The 22,356-nt window shown below is 43.9% G+C and overlaps 1 long non-coding RNA gene across 1 annotated transcript; it reads right to left on the bottom strand.

Annotated features, from left to right (window-relative positions):
* Positions 1-2,744: 2,744 nt before the first annotated feature.
* Positions 2,745-9,176, bottom strand: LOC129018871 (uncharacterized). The gene is made up of 3 exons (XR_008495446.2): positions 9,086-9,176; positions 5,892-6,122; positions 2,745-3,053 (listed from the first exon to the last, which is right to left on the bottom strand). It is a non-coding gene; the product is annotated as an uncharacterized LOC129018871 (long non-coding RNA).
* Between the last annotated feature and the right edge of the window lie 13,180 nt (positions 9,177-22,356).

Raw genomic sequence — 22,356 nt, 5'->3', positions numbered from 1 at the left:
AGTGCATATTTGTGTCACATCTTTTTTCCAGAGCACATTAGGAAGCACTTGGCTCCCTAAATTAAGGGAGGAATTGTGATCAGGCCCCTTAGGATCCTCAGTAGCCATCTACATTTTTGTGAGCTTGCATGTGCTTTGTAATTCTCCCTTTTCTTCCTTTTAGAAACTTGGATATCGAAGAGAAGAAAGCAGATGCCCCCATTCTGCTACCTCTTCACAAGGCCTGGGGGCTTCCGCCACAGATTTACACTGAGCGGCTTTCCTGAGCCTGTCTCAAAGGAGGGGAAGCTGAAGAGCAGTGAGGTGACCTTGGAGGAGGCTTTGTGTGAGGCAGCAATGGAGGAAACAGCATTAACCCAGCCTGCATTGTGAAGAACAACCAGCTAACATTTCTGCCAGATCCTTGGAGAAATTAAAATTCTCCACAACATTCCTGGAAAGTGTACCATCCACTCCCAAGTCCCTCAACAGATGCTGAGCTGCTCATTATGCTGGCAAGTGGCAAAGTGAAAGCAGGAAGATGTTGGGAGACAATGCTATGACAGCGTTGTCTCCCAAAACAAAGAAACGCCTTTTATCCATAACTTGTTGGAAGTTGAATCACCAAAATAAACCAGAAGGAATGTTTTCCCAACAGTAACAAAAAGGATCATAACATCAAAGACTCGCTGTTTCTTCACCTGGAAAGAAAAGAAGGGCATAAGTAAAGCCTCTTGGTACGCTGTCCCTGCCTCTGTGCCGGCATCTAGTACGCGGAGGCATACATGTCTTTGTTTAAGCCTCTGTCCAACACCTACATTGAGAATAGCTCAGGGAAAGGACCTGATCTCATTCTTCTTTGGATCCCCAGATCCCAGTAGAACACCTGGCACATAGAAACATACAACCCGTGTCTGCTCAGGGAATGGCTGATGAGGCAGGGGAGCGGACTGTGAACGTGGACCTGTCCAGTAAATTCTAGAAGACCTAGGCTTCGATTTCCTCATCAGAACAAAGAGTAGACTGCTTTCCAGTTCTAGCATTCCTTTGTCTTCTGATTCAATGAAGTATTGAATCAGAAAATATAGGTTTAAGAAGAGTTCAGAAAAATATGTAGATAAGCCGTTGATACATGCTAACTGCTATGTTATTTCGCAAAACTTCCTCTGGGGCTGAACAGGCTGCAAGTGGCAACTTTCACATTCAAAGTACACATTTTACTAAGATGAAAGGATTCATCAGGACTCCGTGGTGTGATCCACAAAGCAAAGCTAGACTCAAGTGGCTTGTCTCCCAGGGAAGAAAACATGTCAAGGTGACTGTGTTCTCTGCTGCCTCCCCAGCACGAGTGTGATTTTTAACTGCACATCCAAGTGAACCCTTTCATCTTGCAAACCATATTCAGAGTCAGTAGCTGTCCCCAGGAATGCTTTATTGGAAATGACTGGCAGTAATCATCCCGGGGAGGGAAGGGGAGATAAAAGCTGGTCTGGGGAAGGATGCCATCATCAGAGATTTGGAGCAGCAGGATTGTAATTAGAGGTGGAAAGGGGAGAGGGAAGCTTTGCCTTCTGTGTGTGTTCCTTAGAGATCTACAGAAATGACAGGTCTCCAATCCCGAATGCAAAACGAATCTAGGCAGCAATCATAATAAGCCATTAAATGAGCCAACCTAGCAGAAAAGACACAGAATGCTATTCACTTGGTTCCCTGTTTAATTCCACCTGAGAAAAATCTCAGGGTGAGTGGGAGTGAAAAGGAGTATGGAAGACCCAGTCCTCACATTGTCCCCGAGTCTGGGAACAGTTCAGAACCTCAAGACTCTAGGTCATTTGGTGCCACATCAGGTGGCTGGGTCATGTAGATGGCTGCTTGGTGTTGGGGCAGTTTGTCTACCCTCTTCCTGACCCCAAAGCTACCACTTAGATGTTCCTTCTCTTTCATTTCATGATTACGGGGTTTTGCAATTTTCAGCTTTCTCTGCACGATGAACACTCACAAGGAGACATTCTTATATGGCTCATCCCTCTCTAATTTACAGGTTTTCCCTCAGAATCCACTGACAAAGCAGATGGGGAGATGAGGATATTGATCGCATACTGACATGATTAACCCAGCTTCTACACAGATTCGACTGTGAAGCGTGAGATTTCACACAATAACTAGGCCAAAGAAGGCTGCAGGTAAAGGACAGAACTTTAGACTTAAGAGATCCATATTGAGCTGTGGTTGGAGGACCAGATGATTCCAGAACCCTTTAGACTCTGTTTCTCAAACCCATCATCTTTGCCCCGTGTTGTATGGATCAAATGAAATGGCGTGTGATATGGTTTGGCTGAGTCCCCATCCAGATCTCAGCTTCAATTGTATCGCCCAGAATTCCCATGTGCTGTGGGAGGGACCCAGGGAAAGATAATTGAATAATGGGGGTCGGTCTTTCCCATGCTATTCTCATGATAGTGAATAAGTCTCACGATATCTGATGGGTTTATCAGGGGTTTCCACTTTGGCTGTTTCCTCATTTTCTATTGCTGCTGCCATGTAAGAAGTGCCTTTCATCTCCCGCCATGATTCTGAGGTCTCCCTAGCCATGTGGAACTATAAGTCCAATTAAACCTCTTTTTTTTCCCAGTCTCGGGTATGTCTTTGTCAGCGGCATGAAAACAGACTAATACAGTGTGCATGAGCATGATCTGTATAACAGTAGAGCCCTCTATTAATGCCTGTTCAATTAGAGCCTTCGCCAAAAAAATACACACAAAAAGGAATGTCAGTGTCTCAGTTATTTCAGGGAGTCTGATTCTGCTCTTGACAGTAGATGGTGCCAGGAGGGAAGAAATGAGAGGTGGTAAGAGATGCGGGGCAGGCAGGGGTGCCCTTCCTCTTCTTCTTTGGACAGAGGCATCTCATGACCGTGAAGCCTTTGTAGTGTATCATAAACGTGTGGGCTGCATTCAGGTGAGGCTTTCCAGCAAGGGACTCAGAATTATTTCGCAAAGTTTTCCTCATTTGGCTCCCATCTGGAACAATTACAATGGTCCCGAAATATAACGTGAGCCAGTGGATGCCCATCTCTGGAAATAAAATCAGACACATTTAATTTAAAAGTGTCCTCAATGCCTAGGACAGTGTCAGGCACACAGTAGCCTCTACACATATTTATTTCATAAGTGAATGGTTGAATGATTGAATTTGTTTCTGATGGTTGATCTAACCCTGTCTATTTGATTAAACATGTACTACTTCATTCAGCCAAGCCTGGGGAGGGAAGCTTTAATCTGGCACAAACGAAACCTACTCCTGATTTTAGACACCTCTCAGAGACAGAATGGGTGCCAAACCAGAGCACCTGGCTGGACCAACTGTCCCAGAAACTGCATTGGTCCCAGATTTGCCATGGCAGCTCACACATGCTTCATAAACAATTTTCTGATGGTAATTCTCTGATGCAAGAGGAAGAAAGAGCTAGTGTACGAATTCATTAATCAGCCTAGTAATTGATTGAAATCAGTAGAAATCAAACATGTTCTAGAATTTCTGAAAGTTCAGTGAAGCCATGTGTAAGTTTATTAGAAAGTTGGATTTTTTAATGATGAAAAGAGAAGGACCCACACACCTTAATTTTGTACCTATAAGCTTGTGGTCCGCATAACATAGATTTAGCCCAGTCTTAGCCTTCTGCGTCTAACACTTTCCTAACTATTCATTTTAACTCTATAAGCATGGGTTGAATGATTACCTGGTGCCTGGCCTTGTGTTGGGGGCTCTGAGGGACTCTGCAATCTTTTTATTTTCATTTTTTGAGACAGGATCTTGCTCTGTCACACAGGCTGGAGTGCAGTGGTGCCATCACAGCTCACTACAGCCTCGACCTCATGGGCTCGATTGATCCTCCCACCTCAGCCTCTCAAGTAGCTGGGATTACAGGCACATGCCACCATGCCTGGCTAATTTTTGTAGTTTTTGTAGAGACACGGTTTTACCATGCTGCCCAGGCTGGACTTGAACTCCTGAGCTCAAGTGATCTGCCTGTCTTGGCCTCCCAAAGTGCTGGGATTTCAGGCATGAGCCACCGTGCCTGGTCTGCAATCTTTTTATTGACTTGGGAAAACAAGAAAATTAATCACCTGCTAAGGTATGTAACAACAGCATGTGAGAGGCAGGGTGCAGCTAATCATATTGGTTATGAGGGCAAGAGAACCAGACTTTATTCAGTAAGTACACAAGATTGGGAACACTGATATCAGATGAACCTTCTTGCTCAAAGCAAACGATGCCAAGACACACTCATCGAGGGAAGGATTGCCTAGCAGTAGCTATTTAGTGTGATAATGGCGTTTGATAGTTTAGACACAAACACCATTGTCACACTCCACAGCTCTGCTAAGGAGAATCTGTAGCCACGAAGGTGATAACTTCACCTCCACATTCCACCATTGTCACTGATAATAGGGGAACCTTGTCAGCTCCACATATTGTGACCTGAGCAGAGAAAAGAAGCATCACGGGTGCAAGCATCTTGAGCAATGAGAAGAGCTGAAGACTCACAGATGAAAGGCTTCTGTGTTCTGGAACAGTAGAGTAGTAAAGGGGTCCACTGCCTGTGTTCCACTGCCACCCAGTAAACCCCTTCTGCAAAAACTTCCTGTGAAAACGGACAGGAACTCTTTGCAACAATTTTCTAAAATGGCTGAGAGAGAATCTCTAGAGGGAATAGATTTCTGGAAAGAAATACTTAGTGGAAGATCACATTATAAATGAGAATAATCTGGCCGAATGAATGGATACTCTCCAACTCTCACCTCCTCACCTTCTTCCCAATCCATCATCAGTAAACGTGATCAATTCTGCAGTCTAGGAAAATTCAAATTATTTTATATGGGGATACAGCAGTTAGATGTGTTGTGATCTACTCTCTATGCATCTATTGGATATAAAGGCATCCAGTCTTGCTCAAATGTTCATTCTTCTTGACCACAGTCATTTTCCACCATAGCAGTGGGTGGGAGATGAGGGGAGAGAAGAAAGGGAGGAAGATGGAGAGAGGAAACGAGTCCATTTTTAGTTCATGATATCCATTTTCTAGCAAAAAGGGAGCTCTGAATAAATCCCTACAGGATTTACTTGGCTTTCCTGTTAAAAATGGTTTCTAATTGTTATGTGAACTCCTGCCCACCGTGGAGAATGAGAGGAAATAAAGCATTTTACCTACTCCTTCTTTTCCTGAAAATGCTGAAAAGGTAAAGGGTTGGGAGCCAGTTATTTTTTCCCCAGGATAACTGAGTTGTTAACATCCGACCAGAGTCTTGCTTTAGCCCTAAAACTGGCCCATCTTTAACAGCTGTAAATGAATCCTGTATTTTTCAGGAAAAAAAAAAAAAAGCGCCTTATTCTCATGTAGATCATGAAATCACCCTCTTCAAGCTAGACTTGCAGTGATTATCCCCCTGTGAAAGCTGAAAGTCATTCTGCTCCCATGGGGTTGGAGTGTTGAAGTTGCCTCTTTTTTTTCTTTCCCTTTTTCCCTTTGTGGATTCGTTATCTTCCCCTAAGTGACTGATTTCCTTTGGTTCCTGTCTGTGGCCCTGGCTTTCTTTCATGAAATGTGGTCATTTGCAAGGCAGCAGGCCATGCCAATGGCTAGACATACTCTCTTAGGTGGGACTTGCCTCCTGGGCAGTTTTCCGTGACTCAGAGAGAATGACTATGAACTCTAGAACTATTCTAGGTGGCCCCAGTCGCTGCCACAAACCCCCAGCACTCTGGGTGTGGCCCAGCAGTGGACGCAGGCATGTGGTGGCCCATCTTGTCCTTCCCTTTCCCTGCAGCTCCTCCTAACACAGTAGCCAGGCTTGTCCTGCTTAGTCTTTGCTGAGGGACCTAGAACAGAAATCCCCACCTCCTGGTCATACCAGGGCTATCGCTGACCATCACAAGAGGCTCTAGAAGTCTCTTAGCTCCGTTGGGAAGAAACAGTGAGAGGTGAACAATTCACTGGTTAAAAGGGTCCCTGGAGGACACGCTTGGAGCGCTCTATCCTGGGCAAGGGCTTGGGCCCATTTCACTTCTCAGGGCTCCATAGTAGCATCTGAGCATCCTCCACTTCTCCATGGGGGCTCTGTTGGCTTTTGGCTTTGAATAATCTGCAAAAGACAGAAAAGGGAAGGAACAGATGGAAGATGAAAAGAGATGAGGAAGTTAATGCATTACAGGTAAATCTTACCAACTCCCCACTCCTGAAATCAACCTTTACAGGTAAATCTTACCAACTCCCCCCACCCCAAATCAACGTCGATTTCTATGGCCCAGAAATCTATCTCCAGGAAAATGTCAAAAATTTGTAGAAAGATTTACCTATAAGGTTGCTCACAGTGGCATTGTTTATAAGGGTAAACATTGGAAACAACCTAAATGTCCAGCTATAGGAGAAGAGTAATATATTTATGATAGACCATAATTATTTAAATTGATTCTGTAGAAAAGTCTGGTAGACTTGGAAATTCAAGATATGTTATTGAATTAAAAAACAGTTTATAAAACAATATACACAGTATGAGTCCCTTCTGTGAAAAAAGGCATACATGCCTGAGGCCAAAACATCAAATGTTAACCATGGTTATCTTTCAGTAGAGAAATTATAGTTCTTCTTATTTTCTCCTTTTGTGTGCATTTGTTAATTTATGATTCATGTGGCACTTTTTTAATGAGAAAAATGAGGATTTAAAAAATTTTAAGCAATTTTCTTTCTGGACTCTCAATACAAATTCCTTCTTGCAAAATACTCTCCTGAAATTGGGAAGGTTGGAACCCACCCTACTCATGTACAATTTGTCACAAGCTTGAAAAGTTAGTGGTGTGCTGAGTGGCAGGCCTTAGGCTAATTTTTTAGCAAATTGTTAGTGAAATACTTTATTATGCAGTACAATAATTTTACAGTATTATTGCATCAATCACTAAACACATATTGAATGCCAATCATTTTCTGTCTTGTGAGCAATTTTTAAACATTGCTAAAATGGCCATCATATTTTATTACTTCTTTGTTTCTGCAGAAGTGGTTAAACTGTCAATTTACAAAGCAGTTTAAACAAGCAAGCAGGTTTTCTTTTTTTTAAAAAAAAGTCATCCAATAATATATCATTAGTAAAATAAATTAAAAGTGGTTAATGCCAGGATCCACTTTTGAATATTTAAAAAATTCGCATAATAATTTCTCATTCTGCAGATTTTTAATGTTCTAGTATTTTCACATTTAACAACTGAACTTAAATAGTATGAGCTAATAACAAATAGAAACATTATACACTGGTTGGGAAGTATTAACACGTTATTTCCTTTGAAAAAATAATGCTTAAGGCAAAGATGTTGGATATTAATCAGGATGACTTGTCCAAATGCCAGCTCAATTTTCTACAGTGTAGAAAAGGCCTTGAGGGATTCTGTTTAGCTTCCCTGGGCCCCGATCCCATCCACATAAATCTCCCACCATCTCTCTTTATGCCTTACTTCCTGAGATCTCCCTGAGAAAGGTTGAGTGCTAGCCATTCCTGAATGGCTGTCTATTAATACTAAATTTCTCCTGGAGTCTCAGCTACTCAGGAGTCTTAGGCAGGAGGATCCCTTGAGCCCAGTTGTTTGAGATCCCATTTCTAAAGAAAACACACACACGAAATTTCTGTGTGCTGTCATCTTCCTGCCCTCGTCTTCCCAACCGTGATGAAACCTCTAGGCATCTCTAGCTGCTGTGGCCAATTCAGAACGCAGCTTTCCCACTGGATGCGTGAGTATGAAAAACAGGCTAGATTTGGTTTGCTCCTCTTTTAATGCCCTGCAATTCTTTTCATAAGTGAGAAAGAAAGCTCATTAAAGAGGAAGTCTTTACAAAGCCAGACCCTCCAGCAAATTCACCACTCTGTACGCATTCTGTATGCACCACAGCTCCCAGCATGACGTCTTAGATTCACAAGTACCAGGAATATCGCAACACTCACTTTCTCAGGTCAGATCTGGGCACAAGCAGCTTGTCTTTGCTTTAATATGTTGTTCCCAGGGGCTAAGATCATTCTAGGGCCAACCCCATAGGGGTTTGGGTGCTTTGGGGACTGTGAAGTGTCACCTTGCTGCAAACCTAACCCATCAGTACCAAAAAAAAAAAAAGATTTCTTAAAAAGTGAAAGAAATGGAGATGCTTCTTACTCTGAATCCACGTTTACTGCCATTTAAAATAGATGTGTTAAATGCATCCATTTGATTCTTTTAGGCTGTTAGTCTACATGACAAAGGAAGTCAGTATTATACTTCTGAGTCTTGTCATTTTGAAAGTGCGTGGAAATTTTAAAATAGAATGTTCTTGTCAACAGGGAGCAAAGCAGCATTTCTTTCCTCATTGAAATCCGTCTAGAAGGGAAATCTGGAAAGTTCCCTATTCATGCACCTATAATCGCCTGTGTTTCTCACCAACCAGTGGTGAAGAAGGAATCACTGGGTACATTTTTAGCCAAGTTGGGGCCTCCATGGACTCTTTTTAAAGAGAATTGCTGAGGCTTGGGGATTCCTAAGGAACCATCTCATCTCTGCACAAGTGTCCAGCTATTTTTAGTGCTGTCGAGGGAACAATATGACTTGGACAGAGGCATGCCAAAGGAATGACTCTAATGCCGGCATTTTGTTTGAAGGTTTGGTGTTATTGCTCAATCAGGCCATCGTAAAAACAAGAACTGGCTTAATGTCCAGCCACTCCAAGGGCAGAAATAAAACCCCACACCGTCCCTGAGCCCTTAGCTCCTCCCCAGCCTCATCCTCTCTCCCCCTGCAAGGTGATCATTTCTTTTCCTCCTTAAGCCATTTTGTTATTTTTCTTTAAACGGAAACCATCTGTTACTCTCTCTAAAGAAAGTCTCCAGTTTTCCTCAAGCTTTCTGAGGAAACAGAATAATCATGGAAGACAAAGTTACGGTGTGTTCAACACCTCCTGTTGCTCAGGCGCTGGGTGGCATCTTTTTCAACACCAGAGTCAGCAGCCTCCCGTCATTTCTCAGTCAGCGGCCACCCCAAAGAACAGCCTGATCACTCAGGGGGGTCGGTAAGTGGGGAGAGCCGCACTTACCCCCAGTCAGCTCCGGTCCTCTCAGTCCAGGGCCCCTCCTGTGACAGGCAGGATGGCGCCTTCCACAGCTTCTGTGGCTTTAGGCCTCTCCCCTCTCCCTTTATGGGATCCAGGGTTTAAAAGTAAACAATTCTTTCTCTTTCTGATAAGTCGCATTATTTATCGATTCAGTGGGGGAGGCAGGGCACGACCTTAGGCCACTAAGTCAGCACCACCTTTGGTCAAACACACTCAGCAGGACTGGAAAGTCCATTCCTCTGCTGAGTGGGGGTGTGCGGCCAGCAGGCAGCCATGGAGGCCACCGAGGCAGAGAAGGCAGGTCACCTGGTGAATACATCTTCCCCTCAGAACCCCAAGTTCCAACCAGTTTAACTTTCCTCATGGGAAGACTGCCATGTATGACCTGGTCACCTCCCCAGATTTCTAGAGACAGAAGAGTCACCAGTCACAGGAGCCTACTAAGTTCAATAGATCCTTGGCTCATGCTACGTAGAGCTCTTAACCAATATTTGGAAGCCAATCTCATTCTCCTCTTGAACTGGTCATTTCTGACGTAGTTAAACATGCATTCCTTTGTTCATGCCAACAATTATGTATGAAGCTCCTCCTTATCTGCTAAGCTCTGGTAATGCCACAGGGACCAAGACAAACAACCCACAGTCAGGCAGTGAAGCAGGCAACACGCCAGCCGCACAGACAGCAGAGGGGGCTGCCGCTCGGCCTAGCTGTATTCTGTTGTCGGCTATTATTATTGCTTTTTATTTTTTATTTACTTATCTTTTTGAAATGGAGTCTCACTCAGTTGCCTGGGCTGGAGTGCAGTGGCGCGATCTCGGCTCACTGCAACCTCCACCTCCCGGATTCAAGTGATTCTCTTGCCTCAGCCTCCTGAGTAGCTGACACTACAGGTGCCCGCCACCACGCCCAGCTAATTTTTGTATTTTTAGTAGAGACGGGGTTTCACCGTATTGATTAGGCTGGTCCCAAACTCCTGACCTCAGGTGATTCTCCCGCCTTGGCCTCCCAAAGTGCTGGGATTACAGGCAAGAGCCACCAGGCCCAGCCGCCAGCGATTATTTTTAATGTCTCTGATTATTTCTTTTCCTTCTCAGGTCATTTTGTTATTTTGTTTTTCTTTCTTTCTTTTCCTTCCTTCCTTCCTTTCTTTCCTCTTTCTTTCAGCTTTCTCAATCTGTCTCTTTCTTTCTCTCTCTGTCTCTCATTCCTTCATTCCTTCCTTTCCTTTCTTTTCTTTTCTTTTTTTTTTTTGGGGGGGGGGGCAGGGTCTCACTCTGTCACCCAGGCTGGAGTCTAGTGACACGATCACAGCTCACTGCAGCCTCGACCTTCTGGGCTCAAGGAATCCCCTTGCCTCAGTCTTCCCAGTAGCTGGGATTACAGGTGCCCACACCTGGCTAATTTTTGTACTTTTTTGTAGAGATGAGGTTTCACCACATTGCTATTTTGCCTTCTTAATCTTTAAAAGGAAACTCCTCATTGCTCTCTCTAGTAAACACAAATGCAAGCTGAAGTGAGGTCTGGTCATTCCAGTTGATGATGATCTGAGGAGCTGGGTGGCCTTAATTTCACTAGCAGGTATTGTCATCCTGCTAGTGTCATACTTCCTGTTGTCATATTTCTTTTCAGGTAAAAATGAAAAACAAAATATACTAATGGCCTTTTTTTTTCTTGACGAAGAGCTGAACTCAAGAAATGGGCCCAGTGAGTGGGCACCACTGTTTGTTCCTGGCATGCTCCTTAGGGTCCTGGGGGGACTAAGTTCCTTCAGGTTGCCTATGACCACCTGAGAGATCCTGCACCCTTGGCCCTACAGAAGACAGGGCCCTCCTACAGGGCTGAGGGACTGGCCTTCAGTTCCTATGGGAAGAGCCCAAACAGTGCACCCCGAGGCGAGAAAAACATCCCGAGGGTCCTCTGGAAATCGCCAAAGCCCTGTGCTCCCCAGCGTTGGTGGATAAATATGGTGTCAATGGGATTTTTTTTTATGGTCACATTTCTGGCGCTGCAGTGTTGGCACTGCCTTTGCAAACTTGCTGTGCACTTTTAAAGTTGTTTCTCCTGTTTTCGGCCATCCTAATTCTGAAAAGAATTTCTGAAAAGTGCACAGCGCTTTTTTTCAGCTTGGGCACTAGAATAAGACTCTGTCTGGGAAAGAAAAAAAAAGTGACTTTTCATTTTTTAAGAAATAAAGGTGAGTGCCTTTTTAAAGAAGAAAAAACTGTTGTTTTTTCTTCTTTAAAGTGAAACAGATTCCTTAGGGCTCCCCGTTGTCCTGCCCTTTGAAAGAAAGACATTCTTTCAAAGACATTCTTTCAAAGGGCAGGATAAACCCCTCCCACCCCCAGGCCTCGTCTCACATTTTCCAGGTCACTTTCGTCAGCATTTTTGCTGAGATGGTTTTCCCTTCATCTAGAAAACCAGGATGAAGACAAATGTTCAGCTTTCAGATGATTTTCTTTACATTCCCAGCCACGGTACTTGCGAGGATTCTGAATTTCAGAGAAAGGATGAATGTTTATCAAACTTCTGGCAAATCACACAACTCTACCTCAGCTGCCTATAAAAGTGATTTTTTGGCCAGGCACAGTGGCTCACACCTAAAATCCCAGCACTTTGGTGGGCCGAGATGGGCAGATTGATTGAGCTCAGGAGTTTGAGACCAGCCTGAGCAACATAGCAAGGTCCTGTCTCTACAAAAGCTACAAAAATTAGCTGGACATGGTGGCATGTACCTGTAGTCCCAGCTACTTGGGAGGCTGAGGCAGGAGGATTGCTTGAGCCTGGGAGGTGGCGGTTGCAGTAAGCTGAGATCGTGCCACTGCACTGCAGCCTCGGCACTAGAATAAGACTCTGTCTGTGATTTTTTATTTTTTAAGAAATAAAGATGAGTGCCTTTTTAAAAAATAAGGTAGATGTGAATCTTGGAAGGTTGAAGTCTAATTTAGAATGTCTAAATCTCTAATGTGTATATTCAGATACCGGCTGCGAAACTGGGCTTCACCAACAGTGAAAAACAAAATCAGGTAACTCTCCACTAGCTGCAGCTGGAAGCAGGCTCCAATCATTGTGGGTGATTTGCTCCATGGTTTTCTCATCTTCCTGCCATGAGCTGCAGGCTTTGTTAAATGGAAAAAAAAAAAAAAAGTGATCAGTTCCAATGAAGAACGCCAGACTTTTGCCATGAGGAATGCTGAAGTTTGGGGACTGGGGATCCTGGGTTTCATTCAAAACTCTTTGTCATTTGGATTTTTGCCTTTGGACAAAAATAACTTCATATTTCTGAGGCTTTAGTTTCCTCTCTGTGTAGCAAAGCTGAGAATACTTGCTTGTCATTTGCTCTCAAACCTTAATTCATCTCAAACAGGAGATGAATTCATCTTTAATCATGACTGGCTCAGGAGACTGAGGCAAGAGGGTCCCTTGAGCCCAGGAGTTTGAGTCCAGCCTGGACAACATAGCAAGGCCACTGTCTCTAAAAATAAGAATTAAGTAAATAGAAAAAAACAAAGTTGGATATAGAGAAATAACAAAGGGCATGGACTGTACAGACTAACGGGTTATTTACCAGTAAAGAGAACAAAGGATCCTAATTTGCCATGTGCAGGGACCATGCCAAGCCCAGTGGGGCTGGAAGGAAGCTGGGTTGCTGCAGCCTCAGATTTGTTATTAAGAGAATCAAAATTACTTTCAACTCAATGTCACAAGCCAGGACCCAAGTGAAAACAGAATGTTGACAGCGAGTCTTGGTTTCATCTCTGCATTCACACATGCATCACCTTCTCCCACAAAAGTTCCTCTTCTTATGGCTGGAGACAGGCCCAGAACTGGTGGTGCATAGGGGCAGGGGCTTGATTGCAGTGATCATGGGAGAGAGTCATCATATGAGTGAGCGGTGCCCACTCTCAGAAGGCAGTTGAAAATAAATTGTGCACATGGTGATATTTCTCCCCTAAACACTTCAGCACACATCCTCAAAGAATTTAGGAGTATTCTACTTAACCTGAGTACCATTATCAGAGCTAAGTTTACAGTAATTCTCTAATAGCACCTACTATTTAGCTTATTTCGTTTTTCTCTTTTTTTGCCTTGAGACAGAGTCTCGCTCTGTCACCCAGGCTGGAGGGCAGTGGCGCGATCTTGGCTCACTGTAACCTCTTCCTTCAGGTTCAAGTGATTCTCCTGCCTCAATGTCCCAAGTAGCTGGGATTACAGGTGCACACCACCATGCCTGGCTAATTTTTGTATTTTTTAGTAGAGACAGGGTTTCCCCATGTTGGCCAGGCTGGTCTCGAACTCCTGGCCTCAGGTGATCCACCTGCCTCGGCCTCCTAAAGTGCTGGGATTACAGGTGTGAGCCACCATGCTTGGTCCATTGAGCTTAGTTTCAAATGTCCCAATTATCCCCCAATTCTCTTTAATAGCAGTTTTTCTTTTACACCTAGGATTTAGTCGAAATTTGTGCTTGCATTTGTTTTTTTCTTCCCTCATTTTTTTAATTGACAAAATTTATCTAGATGCTCTCTGGCATTCTGTCAAATGTTATTCTTCTGTCATAGTTTTTCCAGAGATTGGTCACTGCCCTTCGATTTCTAATGAGCGAAGGCCTAGAATGCAGGCCCGTGGACCTTCCACCTCGCCTTCTTCTCTCCACGGCATCCTGCTTCTAAGGATGAGCAAATAATCTCAGAGTGAACCTTCTTTAAACACCAAGCAAGAATCTCCAATGAGTCCTCATTCCTCATTCTTTCATTCATGGAAGGACTATTTGTTGGGGGCCACCATGTCTGAGGTGTCTGATATCTATTCTAGATACCGGGTGTACAGCAGCAAAACTAACAAATAAGAAACACAACCAGACTAAAATGCCTTCCCTCCTAGAGCTCACATCCAGAAGGAGCAGACAATCAATCCACAAAATAAAGAAAAGCAGAGAAGCAGATAGCGAGGTTTGGGGAAAGACTCCAGATAGTGTGATTAAGCAATCCCCATGGAGGGAGGATTTGAGAAGAAAGGAGAGAAGGTTAAAAAGTAAACTGGCCAGGTGCGGTGGCTCATGCCTGTAATCCCAGCACTTTGGGAGGCTGAGGCGGGCACATCATTTATGGTCAGGATTTTGAGACCAGCCTGGCTAACATGGCGAAAACCCGTATGCAGATTATAGAGATGTTAAAATGTGGGGAAAATTATTTGTTTGAAAATGAATGAAATATAATTTGAATGCCTCTTACTCTCTGCCCCCCTTTATATTTGACAAACAACTGGCTAGTTGTTAACAGCATAGACCTTGGAGCTAGACTGCCTAGGTTCAGACCCCAGCTCTCCCACTCACTAGTTGTAGGAACTTGAACAAGGTACTTAACCTATTTGTGCCTCCATTTATAAATTTATGTTAATAGTAGTACCTGCTTCCTAAGGTCACTATGAGGATTATATGAATTAATATACATAAACTTAGAATAGTGCCAAGCCCAGGGTAAACACTACTAAGTGTTATTAAATCCTGAAAACATCTTTGATTATTCTTATTTCAATTTTAAAATAAAGAAACAGGTCAAAGGCACAGCTTGTACCATGTGTCAAGCCAGGACTTGAAGGACACTTTTCTAAAGGCAACTCAGTGCCCTCTGCAGCTCTCCCTGCCACATACATGCTAAGGAAGCCAGGCTCCAATGCCCAGGAGCTCACTCTTCCAAGAGGATCCTGTTCAAAACTCTGCGCTCCATTGCCAAACTTTAGAGTCGCTCCTCTTCCAACTTGTCCATGTTCTTTCCCCAGGTGTTCTATCATTGTGCTCTACAAATCACCATCTTATCACCTTGAGCATTTTTGCTCAAAGTGAGCATAAGAACACAGAATGAGAGAGCAGGTCTCTGCCAGAGCTTGTGCAGGACCCGTGAGAACAGACCTCTGTAGCAGCAAGACTCTGGGCCTCCTGTCCTGAGAAGGAGAAGGGAGAGCTACCTTGTGAATACGGAGTCCTTCACACACCAAGACCCAACGCCCAGGCCAAAGATTCAGCCACAGCCCACAGTTCCTCAGAAGAGAGGGGCCAATCTTAGTTCTTCTTCTAACTCTTCATGACTTTAAAGGAATTCTGGCCTGGGTAGGGTGGTTCACGCCTGTAATCCAGCACTTTGGGAGGCTGAGGCAGGAGGATCACTTGAGCCCAGGAGTTTAAGACCAGCCTAGGTAACATAGTGAGACCTCATCTCTATGAAATTAAAAGTAAAAGGAATTCTGGGCTGGGCATGGTGGTGAGTGCCTGTAGTCCCAGCTACTCTGGAGACTGAGGAAGGAAGATTGTTTGAGCCCGGGAGTCTGAGACTGTAGTGAGTTATGATCATACCATTGCACTCCAGCCTGGGTGATGAGTGAGAGACCCTGTCTCTAAAATACAAATTTTTTAAAATAAAGGAATTCTGACTGTATCCCCTCTTACCTGATCATCAGAGACCTCAATTGGAAAAAGCAAAGTCATTTTGTGAAAAGCCACTTGAAGAAAGGACTTAGTGGATACATTCATTCATTTGTTCATGCTCTATCCTAGGTAGCTCTCTACCAGGACTTGGGCTAGCATCACAAAATTCCCCCTCCCCACTCCCCAGCCTCCCCAGGAGCCTCATGAGGCTTTTCAGGATAATCTCAAAATCGTCTAGGATGTTTAAGGTTTAAAGGAACAACCTACTCTGGACAATCTCAAACACACCCCAAGTTGGTGGTCTCTGCTGTAATTTTCTTGCAGGCTGAGGTCAGCTCTGTGAAATAATTCACAAAGCAACATAGCTCTTTGCTTAGTGTTTTTGAAATGGGACTTGGCAGGAAATTCTGAGTCATTTGGTCGCTGTAATAATGTTCCTTCTGTCTTCCTGTAAGTCCAGTGTTAGGCTGGGAAGTTCAGGTGTAAGTCTTGGGTATTGTTTCTCTGATGCATTGGGGCTTGTGTGCCCGTCCCTCTGAGTGTGATTCTCATAGTCCCCACTTTGATGGAGAGTTCTCTCAAGAAGCACTCCCCCATCTTCTGGTGCAGGTCACTTTCTTCCCCTTGTCTCCTTGTCCCCCATGCCACTGCCTTCCCCCCATTGTCTTACACGGGGAGGCATTTACTGCACTCCCCTCCAACCTGGGTACCCCCCAGATCTGTCCAATAGCTCCTTCCAACAAAACTTTCTGTACACTTGTCATTTCCTCTTCAATGTCCCCTACCTGCACACTTAGCCACTGATAGAGTCAACCAAGTTTTATCCTGAATTAAAAGTGTTTAGTATAAATAATTGTTTGAACATCAACTTAATTAACTTGCTTTCTGTCCTGGGAGCAACTGCTTTCTGTTTCACTTTTGTTTTAGACTCTGGTAGAGAATAGAATCGGCATGCAGTTTGTCTTCCATCATACAGCCACCTATTCCTCTGGAATTTACTGAGCCAGATGCCAAACTAGGTCTTTGATCAATGGTCTTAAGGTCACACCTGACTCCTGAGAGAGTAGCATGCTGTCCCCTTTTTCCCTCTTTTACTCTTGCCCCACTTCAATTTCTGCATCACCTCCTAAGTTCCAAATGTCAAGCCGGGGGATTAGTGTGGTTAAGACACAATTCCAGTCTGGCAATGTTTACACTGAGCACAAGACATAGATGCTGCTGACTGCTCACATCAGACAAGGGGCAAGGCCCAAAGGAGCTCAGCATGGGATTGAGGAGATAAGACTTCAGAATCATTCACTCATGGTGTGTTTGAGAAATACACACACAAACAAGACAGTGAATGCCAGAGATGGGACTTGGTGACAGAGCAGGGACTGAGACAGCACCTCAGCCATGCCTCTACTGAAGACAGTCCTAGAACCCAGTTCTGAGCTTAGCCCCTACCCAGGAGTTCACTAGCACAGGTCCCATTGTCCCTTGGTGGCCAGGCTAAGGAGAAGGGCTAATTCAGTCAGCCATGGAGAACCAGTGGACCCAAGGGGGTACTTAGGGGACACTATATGCTAACTGTGGATATAGGAGATTGTGGGAGGCACAGAGGATCATGGGTGGCACAGGGGATTGTGGGAAGCAAAGGGGATCATGAGAGTCAGACCAGCAGAATGCCCTACTGTAGGCCAGGGACTAGTGAGAGGCACAGAAGATTATGGGAGATGCAGGGGGTTATGGGAGACCCAGGGAGTTATGGAAGACAAAAGGTTACAGGATGGTGGGAGTCACACAGGAGACAAGGGGAGGACCATGCAGCAGCTCTTTGATGGTCTACGTGGTATATAGGTTGGAAGGGGACAGAGGAGGCCAGCCCTAGGAACAGGAATAAAACAAAAGTAGAAGAATTGGAAAGATAAGGATAGATGGTAGTCAGAGGTCTTTGTTCAGAGAAATGCACCATGAGTAGTAGATAAGAAAAGGAGGTTTGTAGCCATAGAACCTGGAGTTTGAATCCTGTTTCTGCCCCTTCCTTCATGGGTGAACTTGAGCCTAAGTTTCCTAATTTGTAAAGTTCAGGTAATAATACTTACCTTCCATGACTATGGTACGTATTCAATGAGACATATACATGAAATCCATATCCCTGGCACATAGCACTCAAGCATAAAATTTAATTTTCTCAGCAGGCAATTTGACTTCTATAGAAGGGTGCACCTTGCAGATGGAGCAGTGGTGAGAGCACACCTGAACAAGGGAGGGGAAGGGGTTTTTATCTCTGACCCACATAGCCCCTAAGGCTGTATTGTTTGCCTATTGGCTAGGGTTGGACTGCACAGTCTAAGCTAATTCCGATGGGCTATTTTAAAGACAGCAGGGGTATGAGCCGGAGTGGCGGGGTGAGTAGTTTGGCCGGAAGGACGGTCACAGAACAGGTGACTCAGGATGACTCAGGTCAGAGCAGGAAACCAGGGGTGACTCAGGAGGGAGCAGGTGACCAGGGGTGACTCAGGACACAGCAGATGATTGGGGCTAGGAGGGGGTTGCTTACTGAAACTAGGGGCAAGGAGATGAAGAGAACAAGGGAGTTAAACTTTAAAATGAAGAACAAAGAACAGGGGAGCTAAACATCATACATTGGTTCTTTGGAGAGGATCTCAGAACTCATTGTATTTAACAATTTACAGGCTAAAACCTTTGAAGAGGAATTTATTAAATCCTACAGTTAGGATTTCCAAATTGCCTTTGAAAGTAATGGCAAAAACCACAATTACTTTTGCAACACCCTAACAGCAAATGAAAATACTGGATACCAGTTAAATATTCATTTCAAATAAATGACAAAGAACTTTTTGGCTGGGTGTGGTGGCTCACACCTGTAATCCTGGCACATTAGGAAGCTGAGGCAGGAGGATCTCTTCAGTCCAGGACATCAAGACCAGTCTGGGCAACATAGCACAACCTCGTCTCTACAAAAAATTAAAAAAAAAAAATTAGCCAGGTGAAGTGGCACACACCTGTGGTCCCAGCTATTCGAGTGGCTGTGGTAGGAGGATCGCTTGAGCCTGGAATGTCCCTTCAGTGAGCTGTGATCATGCAACTGCGCTCCAGCCTGGGTGACAGAGTGAGACCTCGGTTCAAAAAATATGTAAAATAAAATAAATTTTTTAGTATAAGTATGTCCCATGCAATATTTGCAATACTTGAGGCAAACTTATGCTAAAAATTATTCATTGTTTATTTGAAATGTAAATTTGACTAGATATCCTGCATTTTATTTGGAACCCTGTCCCCATTGTATCCCAGGAGTGTGCAAGATGCTCTGCTAATACACTGACCTAGCTCAGCTCATTTTGGAGTTTAAAGGTCAACTTCCTTATAATTACAACATTCTTTGAACAGTTGATTATTTTGATAAAAGTACTGCATTTGGCCGGGCACAATGGCTCATGCCTATAATCCTAGCACTTTGGGGGCTGAGGCAGGCAGATCACTTGAGCTCAGGAGTTCTAGACCAGCCTGGGTGACGTAATGAGATCCCGTCTCTACAAAAAATACAAAAATTAGCCAGTCGTGGTGCCATGCGCCTGTAGTCCCAGCTACTCAGGAGGGTGAGGCAGGAGAATCACTTGAGCCTGGGAGTCAGAGGTTGCAGTGAGCAGAGATTTTGCCACTGCACTCCAGCCTGGGCAAAAGAGCCAGACCCTGTCTCAAAAAAGAAAGTATTGCATTCGATCTTAGCTCTTTTATTACATGAAAAGCGATGTCAACCAAGTAGGATAGTGAGACCTGGGGAAGGAACAGTAGACTGAGTTAGAAGACAGAGAATTACACCCCAGCTCAGCTCTACCTAACTATACAACCTTGGACTGAGCCCTTCAGCTCTTGAGCCTCCATTTGTCTGCATAAAAAGTTGCCAACAATATTACCTGATTCCCCTGAGTATTGCTATGTAAAACAGCAACGGGCTGATTTATGTGACAGGGTTATAAACAGCAAAACTCCAAGTACTCCTACTTAAAAATCATGGAGAGAAGTCCCATGACATTGGGAGTTTTAGAAATACTGAATTTCTTCAGGCTTACACTGCTGCAGTTCCCTTTAATAGTCACCTGTGCAGCTCACCCCCATTTTGCTCATCCCTCCCCTGCACCACACACACATAAAGTATAAACTAGTTCATAAGCCATCAGAAAAATCCCAGCTACTCTTAGGAATAGGTCAGCTGATGGTGCTGCACACAGAAGGCCAAAGGCAACCAAGGAAATCATTGTGTCTGAAAGCTTTAGAAAAAGCATTCAAATAGATTCTCATGTTTTAAGAGCAAGATTTTAATTAGAACTGGATGTCTGAATTGATGGGATGTCTTCTTCAATCCAGATTGTATAAAGATGTTAAAAAAAAAATCAATAACCCAGGCAATAACTTTGGAACCAGGGGGGAAAATCGGTTAATTAACCTCAAGTATATTGGCTTTTTTTTTGGCTGAATTTGTGAGTAGGGGGAAATTTCAGCTAGGACTGACAAGAGGCAGATCAACTGTCAGCATTTTGTTGAAGCTATGATGTCTCAATGGGGGTTAGGGGCTGTAGAAATTCAGCTTAATCTTCAAGACAGCCTGTGGCAATTGTGTAGAACTTTAAAATAGATTTTAAAATGGATATAATTTTGGGCCAGGGAATGCATTCTTAAGCATGCAAAGCCTAAAATCAAGAATTTCTGTGCTGAGCTCAGTGGCTCACGCCTGTAATCCCAGCACTTTGGGAGGCCGAGGCAGGCGAATCATGAGGTCAGGAGTTAGAGACCTGCATGGCCAACATGGTGAAACCCTCTCTCTACTAATAAAATACAAAAAAGTATCTGGGTATGGTGGCAGGCACCTGTAATCCCAGCTACTTGGGAGGCTGAGGCAGGAGAATCACTTGAACCTGGGAGGCGGAGGTTGCAGTGAGTCGAGATCGAGCCACTACACTCCAGCCCCTGAGCAACAAAGTGAGACTCTGTCTAAAAAAAAAAAAAAAAAAAAAATTCTGAACATTAGATGATTCAAATAAATAAAGTCAAAAGACAAAAACAAAAAAATCCAAGGAAAAATTAGCAATAGAGAACGCAATCACATTGAATAATTCAAGATGGAAATCTGGAAAGGATATGAATGTGAAGTTTACAGAAAAATAAACACATGAAAACATAGTTAACTTCACTCCTAATTATGTAAATGTAGATGAGATATCGATTCTTAGTTAACAGATAAGTGAAACTTAGAAGCTTGTTGATATTTGGTATTGGCCCTGCTGTGGGCGATCTGCCACTCTTCAACACTATCAACATTACCAGAAGTGGTAGTGGTCTACTTTTAAATGAACAATTTGACAATACCTAGCAAAATTGGAAATGTGCATTCCTCTTGACCCAGCAATTCCGTTACTGAGAATTTATACATATATTCACAATAGTACACTAAACATGTACATAAGAATATTCATTACCACATTGTTTGTAAGAGAAAACTGAAACAAACTAAATATTTGTATGGTAGACTGGTTAAGTAAATAATACAGCCATCCAATGTAATACTGTGCCGATATTTAAACAGAAAAAGAAAAAGACAAGATCAGGAATTGGGGTGAAGGATGATGATTAACCCCATGACTTCCAAGTCAAAAATATATCAGAATACACTGGATATAAATAAAAAATTAGGCTGGACACGGCGGCTAACACCTGTAATCCCAACACTTTGGGAGGCTGAGGTGGGTGAATCACGAGGTCAGGAATTTGAGACTAGCCTGGCCAACATGGTGAAACCCCGTCTCTACTAAAAATACAAAAATTAGCTGGGCATGGTGGCTTGTGCCTGTAATCCCAGCTACTCAGGAGGCTGAGGCAGAAGAATCACTTCAGTCCGGGAGGTGGAGGTTGCAGTGAGGTGAGATCACACCACTGCACTGAAGCCTGGGCAGCAGAGCAAGACTCTGTCAAAAAAAAAAAAAAAAAAAAAAAAAAGAAAGAAAGAAAGATAGAAAAGAAAAGAAAATTGAATACACACTTATGTGCATATGTTTATTTGTACATGTACTTATCTGGTGGGAATAGCATACTTTTTCTTTTTTTTCCTTGAGAGATACAAACAACGTAATTGCTGGTAGTTTCTTTGAGGAGTGGGCTAGTAGTTGGGAGGTGGGGAGGGTAGGCTTTTGCATTTGGGGTTTTCTCTTACTGTTCTTTCATTGCTTGGGAGCATGACCAGAAGCAGAGCTCCACAGCCTCTGACCCTAGCAACAGACGCAGGAAGACTTTGTGTCTCCTCCCAAAGCTGAGGACAAGTGCAGCGAGACATCAAAGGACTAGAATTTCTGCTCAAAGCCTGGCTGGCTTGATGTTAAAGGTCATGGTGAAGCTGTAAGCACCAACAAATGATCTCCACTTGGAGGCAGAGGGCTTTGACGCTTGACAGTCCAGAGGCCAGACTGAGTGGGAGTTAGGGGAGCTTTAACTTGATCCTGGTAAGGAGCCAGATCAGTGGGGAGTGCTGTGGTATAGGTGCCTGGGGTGCTAGGTGGATACAATGAGGGGGCCTGAGCTAGTACTGGAATCACGAAAAGATTCCTCCAAGAAGTGTGGTTAGGCCTGAGCTCTGGATGAGGGATAGGAATTGTCTAGGCAAAGGGACAGGGCTGGAGATATATCTGGTAGAGGGGACAGCATCTGTGAAGGCCTGAAATGGGGAACCGAAGGTGAGTCTGTGTGGTTGGAGCAGATGCAGAGTGGGAGAAGGCCCGCGATGAGACCATGTGGTAGGGAAGGTGCTATGCTGTGGGACCTTGGGGACAAAGGTGGG

The sequence above is a fragment of the Pongo pygmaeus genome, chromosome 17 (assembly GCF_028885625.2).
Source record: "Pongo pygmaeus isolate AG05252 chromosome 17, NHGRI_mPonPyg2-v2.0_pri, whole genome shotgun sequence".
In the NCBI taxonomy this organism is placed as follows: domain Eukaryota; kingdom Metazoa; phylum Chordata; class Mammalia; order Primates; family Hominidae; genus Pongo; species Pongo pygmaeus.
This window is presented reverse-complemented; position numbering and strand designations above follow the sequence as displayed.